The following is a 10,607-nucleotide window of genomic DNA, read 5'->3' as shown; positions in this document are numbered from 1 at the left end:
AAAAATAGAACATATTTTTATCCACTTTAAAGTGACTAACAGGGATGGATCACAGAGCTCTATTAATTTAATATGGAAAATCAGATTATCTATGAATAAATGAATGTCTATGGCTTGCCCAGAGAGAAAAAAGTGAAACTTCAATCCTAGCCTCTCACTCTAGTCTCTCAAGATCAGTGCAGAGTCAAAAAGAGGAACAAAGGTATAGAATTAAAAGGTAAGGCTTTGTCTAGTCAACCCTGGGCTACTCAAAGTTTAACCTTAATCTCACCTTTCCATGAGGGCCCAGTCCACAATCTCTGAGGATGTGCTCAGTTGTTTGAGCCTGAGTTGCACTTCAGAGCACGTCTCTATTAGGAAACAGAGCTCTCAGAGAGGAGGCTCACAAGAAGGATTCATATTCCCTGTTCTGCCCACCCACCCAAATGAAAGAATGATGGAGCTGGGCCATGGGTCTTGGCCACTGGTGGTGGTGTGAGATATATTGGAACCACTGGTTGGTTTTGGAGGCAGAACTCCTGGATCCTGATTTTGGACAAGCTATTTCACTTCCCCAAGTTTCAAGTTCCTCCTCAGAGGTAATACCTGGCCTCCATACCTCACAGCATTGTCGTGAGGATCACATGAGTTCTGTGAACTAAGCACCGAACTATTTCCTTCCCTGAAACAGTCCTAGTCCAGGGCACTCAGTCCTTTCCCACCCAGATGATGAGGCTTTGCTGAAACTGGCAGCACAACTATCTTCCAAGAATGAGGGATAGATTCTCAGTTAACATTGCTACTGGGATATCAAAAAAAACTGGCTCTGAAGAACCTAGGGGCAGGACAGGAATAAAGACGCAGACGTAGAGAACGGACTTTAGGACATGGGGAGTTGGAAGGGTAATCTGGGGCGAAGTGAGAGAGTGGCATGGACATGTATACACCACCAAATGTAAAATAGATAATTAGTGGGAAGAAGCCTCATAGCACAGGGAGATCAGCTCGGTGTTTTGTGACCACCTAGAGGGGTGGGATAGGGAGGGTCGGAGGGAGACGCAAGAGGGAGGAGATATGGGGATGTATGTATTTGTATAGCTGATTCAGTTTGTTATACAGCAGAAACTAACACACCATTGTAAAGCAATTACACTCCATAAAGATGTTAAAAAAAATCCTTAGCAAATGAAAAACTCAAATTGAGTTCAAAAATGAAACCACGTACTATGTTATCTATAAAACTACGTGCTTAAAACAGAGAGTTAAGAAAATTAGAAAGGTCAAGAGAATTAACTGATAAGATTATAAAATAATAAAGTAGCTAAGTAAAAAGTAAGTACACAGAATTCACAAGTTCCTAAAATTCTACCTAGAGACTTAAAAGAAGGCTGGAGAGAAAATTTGTTTTAGGAGAGTAAGATACCTTTTGTTAGGATTGAAAGATACATTATAATAAAGATGTCAATTTTCTCGAAATCTATAAATCACTGCAGTTTTAACAAAGTTAGGGCATCTGGCCTAGGCATCTGGGAGGAAAAACCGGGTATAACTCATTCCATAAATAAGCACATCTTTTGAAAATCACCATAAAAAGCTCTAGAAGATTATCATCTTGGAGTAGGAAAAGCATTTCTATATTTTAAAATTATTTTAGAAGTATAATAGTAGAGCATGTTTTTAATAATTCAAACAACACATAAATGTATAAATCACAAAATGTAAACACTCTTTCCATCTCTCTATACTCCCACTGCCTGAAGTGGTAAGGTAAGCACAGTTAACAATTTGATGTGTATGGAAAGGCATTTTAAAGCATAACCTGAAACCTACAAATCTTAAAGGGAATTGACAAATTAGTAGGACAATATAGACATCTCTGTATTAAAATAATAGGTAAAAACAAAGGCAAAAGCAAATGACAAACTGGGAAAAATTAGAACTCAATTGATAAGGAATTAATGCCCTTTTTATGCAACATTCTTACAGATGAGTCAGAAAAAATGATTAATTCACAGGAGTTCTCACATAGCTATACATGAAAAGCTGTTCAACTCATTTATGAAACAAAAAGTTAAACAATGAAGGTATCTTTTCCCCCCTATTAGAATGGCAAAATAATGAGAATTTAAACTAACATATTTTTCTGTATCTGTATTAAATAATACTAGGACCTGAATATTTTTCCATCATTATGCTAAGCAACACTGAGAACAAGCAAAAATAATTTAGCTTTTGTTCCAGGAAATGCTTTACTCCTGGAAGATTAAAATGCAAAACAACTAAAATTATTTACTCACCAGGACTAATAATTTCTTATCAATGCTTGCTTCAAGATCTTTGCTTATCAAGGCTTGCTTCAGGATCTTTGCTTTGTTTCATGCACCAATCCAAACCTATTATGCCATAAACTCTAAACCATCCCAATCAATTCCCCTCCTTTCAAGACCTCCTTAAAATCATCTGGCCAAGTTTACTCCTTCCTTGATACTTTCTCTCAGCCTTAGAGGTAGTAGCTGCTCCCTACAGTTTCTATTCCTATATTCCTTAGAGTTCTCTTACTCTTTTTATTTGTTAATCACCTTTTACTAGTTGATAATTCTTTATAATAAATTTGTTCAAATCGCTAGTGTGATTTAAGCTCCTGACTGGACCCCGACTGATGTGCCTACCAACCATGCATGTGAGGGCCTGTATTCAGTTGTTATGCTTCCCCAACAAATTACCCCCAATGTAGTAACAAAACAAAACAAACGTTATTATCTTACAGGTTCTGTGGACCAATATTCACCCATTCCCCAAGTGCTGAGAACCATTCCCAGCTTCTAGAGGTTACTACATTCCTTGACTTGTGGCCCCCTTCCTACATCTTCAAAGCCAGCAGTGAAAGTTTGAGCCCTTCTTTTTTTTTTTTTTTAACATCTCTCTATTTTGACTAACTCTTATGATCCTCCAGGAAGCCTCCTCTGACCCAACCTGGGCCCTCCAGGTAAAGGGCTGATGCTCCTCCAAGGTTCTCCCATTGCACCCTACACTTCTACTTACCCGACTGTCTGTTACTTTTCTGTCTTTCCTGTTAAGCTGTAAGCTCCAAGAGAGAGAAGTATTATGTTTTGTTCAACACTACACCTCAAGTGCCTAGCTCATTACCTGGCATATTATAGCATATAATACATGTTTGTGTGTTTGGATGAATGGATGGATATATGGATGGACAGACAAATGGCCAAACAGATGGGTGGATGGATAAATGTGTTGCATTTGTGGTGACTGCTGGGCATCCAGGTGAAGCCATTCAGTAAATAGATATGTGGATATGGAGTTCAGGAGAGAGGTCTGGACTGGAGAAGCCAAGTTCAGCCAAGCACATATCAGCATCTTTCTCCTTGGAAAAGTACACTTTGTAAAGCCCTTGAGTTGTTAAGGGTACTGTGCCAGACCGTAGTTTCAAGTGAATTTATCTGGGATAAAGTGAAATACCCTCTGGGATAATCTTTCCTACTACATCCTAATCCCAGCCCTCTGGTATTCATGGTCCTGAATGTATTGCTAATCATAAACTGTTTCCCAGCTACTTTATTGTAACATTACCCTTGGAAGTAGTTATCCTCATTTTACAGGTGCAGAAATAGAGGCCATGAGGGTTATCCTCCACAGTGATTTGCAAGGATTATAATCAGTGTTAAGGATACTATGGGTTGGCTCATTCAACCTCCCTTCCACCCTCCTTCTGGAGTTACACTAATCAATACCTTAGCTACTAGCCATAGGTGGCGATTCAAAATTAAATAATTAATTTAATTTAAATAAAATTTAAAAATGTACTCCCTCAGTTGTGCTAGCCACATTTCAAGTATTCAAATGCCACATCTGGGTAGAGACTACTGTACTGGGCCGTGCAGAGAGAGAACATTTCCCTCATCACAGAGAATTCTATTGGACAGGGTAGATCTAGAGGGCCTTGCTGTATGGCAGAGGTTAGAAAGCTAAAACTACACTTCCCGCACTCCTCTGCAGGTTCTGGATGCAAATTTTGTTTGGATGCAACTAGATATGCTTGTCTGAGTTTGGTGAGGTAAAAAATAAGATAAGCATGACCATGAAGATGGCAGACTTTTCTGCAGCAGACACCAGCGCCTGTTCAGCTTCCTGTGTGTCAAAGGTAGGTGTGGCACTGGCACTGGCCTTGATCCAGTGGCCGCAGCTTCACGATTCCCACTTCCTTTTCCAAGGTCAAAGCTACAGTGATGGGTTCTTGAACTCAATAGTCTCAATAGTGGCCTAAGAGATGGGTGTTTTCCTAGTGGGTCACTTCTGTAGTGTTCTGCATACCCAGAGGCCCAGAACCAGAGCCAGTTGTGCCAACACTCACCACCATTTTGGTAAGCAAAAGTTGGTAAGATTTCATGCATTAAAATCTCTTCCTGCTAAAAAAATATATTCAGGATGAATTCTGTCTCCTGAACCAAATTCTGACTGATATGGAACAAAGAAGACTTACTACAGAGCTCTTGTGTTCCCAGATAATTCGTTTGCTTTCCAAACTCCATGAATGCCATCCAGTCTTCTAGCAATTGTACCAGGTAGCTATATATCTGATTGCCCTCTGAAATTGATTCCCCACCTCACTCTGCTTTAAGATACTACCTATACCTTTCCATATGAAGCTTAGTCTGTTTGCAAGAATTAAAAGTGATCAATAAAATAACAATTCCCCGGCCTGGTCCAAGTATGTTTGTAGACCACAATAGCACTGTAATTAAATACACTAAATTGAAAGCAAATTTTTCTAAGTCTACCATACTGAATGGCATAAGATTTTCTTAGATAACAATCATGTTAGTGTAAATTTGATCAACCACGTTGCTTTCTTATTTATTCCTACATGAAATGAGCTAGACTAAGGAGTTGGGAGATTCAGTTGAAATATAGGGGAAGTGGCAGTGTGGAGGCAAGGCAGGCCAGAAGCATAGGGCAGAACGGGCCTGAGGCATCTGGTCATTGGAGAATCATTATCCCTACCATGACTCTCTTTCCTTGCTCCCTAGACCCAGACCTAGGCTATGAGTGATAGAGGTATCTGGGAGCTAGCCTGGGCGTGTGTCACCATGAATCACATTGATTCTATGGAAAAACATGGTCTGATTTCCATAGAACAGGAATGTAAATGAACTGTCAGAGCACTGGTAATTTACAACTTGGGTACTTCCTGAAATTACAGCTTCCTGCCAGCCTCTACCTCTATGAAACAACCAAGCCCCTTCTACTTATGATCTTAAGCCTTTAAAACCACCAAGACATAGTGTGCAACTATATTCAGAAACACATTCTGGCTTATTGGGAGGGGCGGCATCCCACAGAGCAGAGAGCCTGGACTGTGGAATCACAGAGACCTGAGTTTATATCATATTCCTATCATTTATTAATTGTGTGATCTTGGGGAAATTACCTCCCCATTCTGAGTCTCAGTTTCCTCAACTAGAAAATGGAAGAAAACCCTGTTCGCAGGATTATTATAAGGGTCATATGAGAAAGCTGATTTGCTCAATTAGGAAACTGTCAGAAAAGGAAAAGAGATGGGGAATAGTTCTACAGAGAAACTCTGTGCCCAATCCAGTAATTTTCCAAAAGGGGTTTTGCTCAAAATATCACTCACTTACTATTATGCTCTGCCCATTGAAGTCAAAGTAAAGGATAAGCTTCTATATCCAAAAGACCCCCAAAATATTGTAGTTGAAAGGAGATGGAGATTTGTTTTTCTGTCACTGATGGCCCTGCGGTCTAGATTAGTGAGTGGTTTCCCTCCATGTAACCCTTCAGGAATCCAGGTTCCTTCCATCCTATTGCTCTGCCATCATCAAGGGCATTATTCTTGTCTGCATGGTCAAGGCTAGGTCACAGCACATTCACGTTCTGGCTCAAGGAAAGAGGAAAGGGAAAGCTATTCCAGAACATCTTCTTTTAAACTGAAGATGACCCAGAAGTTGCACACAGCATTTCCATTCACACCTCATTGGCCTGAATTTAGTTCCATGGCCACACCACACTTAGCTGCAAAGGAGGCTGGTAAATGCAGGCTCCAACTGGGCAGCCATGTGTCCAGCTAAAAATCCTATCGAAGAAGAGGAATGTTTTGCTAAATGACTTATTATTCTCTGCCATGACCTTCTTCCTGCTTTACCCATCTTCACCAAGAAGGCTTGGCTTGTTCTTGATCTAGCTGTGAGGCTATGCCATTTGTGGGAAGTGTGTTTAATGCCATCACACCTCTTGGTGAGATACAATTGGCCATGTGAGCTCCCTAACACTGATGGAAAAGCTGGGGCCCAAAGAGGGTGCCTGGGAACTCAGGCCAGAGCACCACCACACTGTCTTCTGAAGATATGGTTTTGATGTGTGGAGTCTTTTCCCCCAGTATTGTGAGAGAAACTGGCTTGGCTGTTACTGGAGGTGACTCATTCCTGCTCTCCGCAGAGGGAGCACAATCACATTGTTCCTGCAAAGAGTGCACTCCTGTCAGGTCACTTGAACTTGCAGACAAGTCTGTTGCTTAAGTGATTCTTAAAGGATTAGAAAGCAGTGCAAAGGCTTTGGATGTGCCAAGCTGCATATAGCTGCACCAGAATCTCCAATGCTGTAGAGAGAGTGCAGGACCAGACCCTGGGGAATCTCACAATGGTCCCAGCTCCTCCATTTGCCAGTCATGTGTCCTTGGGCAAGCTGCTTCCCAACCCAGAGCCTGTTTTTTCATCTAAAAATCATCTGACCAGGTCATTTATGTTTCAGTTCCCCAGTTGTTCATGACCTTTCCTTATCTATTTCTTGCTTGGAACACTTCAGCAGTAACTACAGGAGAAAGGCAAATTTTTCCTTCTCATCTGTTTCTCCTATGTCCATTACCAGACTTGGGAAAGTCCAAGGTTCCCAAAGTGACTCACCCCTGTGCACCTCCTGGGGACCAGGACCTTGGGCTGGCACTTTGGGCCAGTCTCAAACAGGTGTCAAATGAATTTTAATACAGTGTTCACTATTGGTCCCCACAATCCAAGTCTACAGAGAGACTGATGTAGACAGCAGGCACTGAGAGAAATGAAAAATGTGTGCAATGGTTAGAACAATATTTTCTCCTTAAGCTAAGACTGTATGGACACACCCAAGGCATGACACATCCTGAGGCATAAATCTTTGTTTCTAAGGGTGAAAGTGACCAAAACCATAGATCTCCACAAAACCCACTCCAAGATGACTAAAGAAAGAATGAAATGTAAATGAGAGCACTTTTTTCAGGCTCTTACACTATGTTACCAAAATTTCTAGTGTTTTCTCCTTTTCTTAAAAATAAATTTCATTCAAATAGCACTTTTACTTGGAGGAAAAATAAAAGGGCATAAAAGGATATAAATTAAAAAGTAAGTTTTCCTCCCACCATTTCCAGGTCTCTTAGTTCTCATCAGAGCCTGCCTTTCAGAGACGGCCCATGTCCACACATCCATAAGTGCAGGTCTATAACTTTGGGGGACCTCCATGGTTGCCTTGTTTTTTATGAAACTGCCTTACTGAGTGTAAACTACATTAAATACTAAGAATAGCTATGAGTTGCAAGCAGAACATTGGCAAGGTAGGACTTTAGCATTCTTATTCACTTCTCATTCAGTCCTTGGGTGATTTCATTCATGCCCTGGCTTTCCTCACCTCCAATCTTAAGCCTCCCAAACCTCTACCCCCGGCCCTGCTTTCTTTCCTGATTCCAGCCACATCTCTCCACCTGGAGTGGGCACCCCAAACTCAGGTGCCAATGGAATTGGTCACTTTCCCCCAAACCAGCTCCTCTTCACCTCTTGCCAGGCTCCAGCTTTTCCCACTCACCCCTGTTAGGAATGTGTGTCACTTCTCTTCCCCTCCACCTTCTGCCTCACTCCTCTGCTCCCCCGGTCAGTTGAGTCCAGTAACGTGACCCTCTGGAAAATCCCTTCCTCTTCCTCAGCTTTTCCCTTCCTTAGTTAATTTCACTGTCACCTCTCACTGGAGGAGATACATACATAGTGCTTACTCTGTGCCAGGCACTTTCCTAAGTGCCTCACACATATAAACTCATTTTATCCTCACAAAAATCCTACAACAGGCATGCTATTATTACCCCCATTTTACGGATGAGGAAACTGAGACCGAAATGATAAATAACCCCATTCCCTAAGCTCGCTGGACTCTATTGTGCCTCCTTTGACTACATTTTCTATGGCCTCTACTGCCTTCAAGACCCAACTCAACTGTTACTTATTCCAGGAAATCCTCCCAGAATACCCACTATTTGTCACAATAGTTTCAGACTTTTAGTCTACTTTCCTCCATGTAAAATACTGCCAGATAAAATTGGATGGGACATGTTTATACTGAAAATTACTTCTTATTTATTGAAATTCCAATTTAACTGGGTATCATTATCATTATTTGCTAAATCTGACAACCCTACCCCGACAAACCATAAATAACTTGACAGCAAGGCTACTCCATCTGTCCCACCCACCCACCCTCACGGGCTAGAACAGAGCCTGGACCAGGTGGGTGCTCAGTTCAGTTTACTGTACTGAATTAAAGTCAGATGCTCAGCGAATGGTGATTGTCTGCCCTCTTAGCTTTTACTATGCTTTGCATGGGGAATGATATGTCCCTTATGTCCCCCCAGCGCAGCAGACACAGTGCTATGTGCACAATAATTAAATTCAATGTATCTTGGAGCCTCACTTTTCTCATCTATAAAATGAGAATACTGTTCAACACCCACTCCCCCACACTTTCTTCTAGGCTACTTATAAGTATCAAATGCCACAGGTGAAGTGCAATGGTGCTTTGAAACTGAGAAAAGCTGCAGTTTGTGAAAGATGACTACAATTACCAATATTAGCATTTCTAACATAATAAAAGGGAAATATACAGCCTATATCTAATCTGATTTTTCAATAGTTTTAAATATTGAAAGCTACTAATTGTTTGCTAAGAAACAGCATGGCAAAAGAATTGAGACAGTGAGAAAATCCAGGGGTTCCCTGATAGCTAGGAAGAGGGTAAAAAGAAGAGCAGAGGGGAAGTACCCATTGGAGACAGAAGCAGATACTGTCCTGACAGGTGCCTCACCAGAAACCCCAATGCCCAGTGACCCAGGCCAATGCCAAGAAGATCCCCGAGATTGTCAAATGGTTTTCCATACCATGTTTCTTATTACCATCTCACAAGTTTAGGAAAATAAGACCAAGAATGGTAAAATTCCATGTCCAACTTCTTCAAGTCTTAGATGTCCTCAAGTTAGGACTGAATCCGGCCACTTCCCCCAAGACCTGGGTCAGTAGGAAGGTTGCTTCTTGGTTTCAAAAGGAAAAAAGGAAAAGGAATAAGCTGCAAAAATAGACTCCTCATGTCTTTACCTTCCTCTTCCCCATCTCTTAAAATTCATCCCATGAGTTGCTGCCAATTCACTGAGCTAAAACTTTAAGGATCTAATTTACTTGGGAATCTGTACCAGAGATTATAGTGGATGGAAGGATGGAAAAATATCATTCAGAGGTGGAAAGATGGTGGCTAGTTCGTGCAAAGCTCCAAATTCTTGGAAGATCATTAGAGAAACGTTGCCAGGTGGCCAGCATTGAGGCTGATCCCTTGTTCCAACTCCATCTGGGAGGTAGAAGACCTTGAATTACTTGGTCTCTATTTGCACACACATGGCTGGTCAATAAAGTAATTGTCTTAATTCAAAAAGCATACCAGTGACCAAGATATTTTCAGCTACATATGTGGACTTTTTAACATATAATTGTCTCAGTTCTCGGATCTATTTGGAACTGATCCCTCTTAGACTTTATTTTTACAAATGTTCCAGTAATTAATTTAATTTATAACAGAAGCACATAAAAAGGTGAGAGCTTCCTTCTCTCCTCTACATTGGCACTTATTTTGTAGAAGTCTGATGCCAGCCAGAATCACCTTTTCCATACTTAAGGCATTTTTAACTTCCTTCCTAATCAAACAAGGGCATAAAGAGGGATTTAACACTTGCTAATGGCACGCCACAAGCCCTAACTCGTTCTTACCCCAGGTGGCCTCTCTTCTGGCTTCATGCTGGGAATAAATCATTTGGAAACCAGGTGCTTTCTTATTCTCAATTGTTTTTCTGTTTTCCTCACTTATACCTAGCTTCATCTGTATAGGCAAATGAAGTGAAGAATTCAGACTATTACTCAGATAATTCAACAGAAATTACCCTTACAGGAATTTTATTTGTTTGTGTGTCTTAGAAGTGAAAGTAGGGGCTTATCTTTAAACCTAAATGACTTGACATCTGCTGCTGTTGGGCAAACCCATGGCCAGTGAGTGGAGTTTTGCTGGACTACAATCTACTTATACTCCTAACACCAGGGGTGTTACTATTTATCTCTATGAGCCTCTTGCTCCTCCTCTCTGTAAAATCAGAATCACAATTCCTACATTGCCAGGTTGTTGATGAAATTAAATGAGATAAATATGAAGATTTCTGCATGCAGTAGGTATTCTGTACATATTTAAAAACACACTTGCACATATATACAGCACACACTGTACGTTGATCAGAACATTTATATTGCACTTTACAATTTATAAAA

The sequence above is a fragment of the Pseudorca crassidens genome, chromosome X (assembly GCF_039906515.1).
Source record: "Pseudorca crassidens isolate mPseCra1 chromosome X, mPseCra1.hap1, whole genome shotgun sequence".
Classification (NCBI taxonomy): Eukaryota; Metazoa; Chordata; class Mammalia; order Artiodactyla; family Delphinidae; genus Pseudorca; species Pseudorca crassidens.
Note: the sequence above shows the minus strand (reverse complement) of the source record.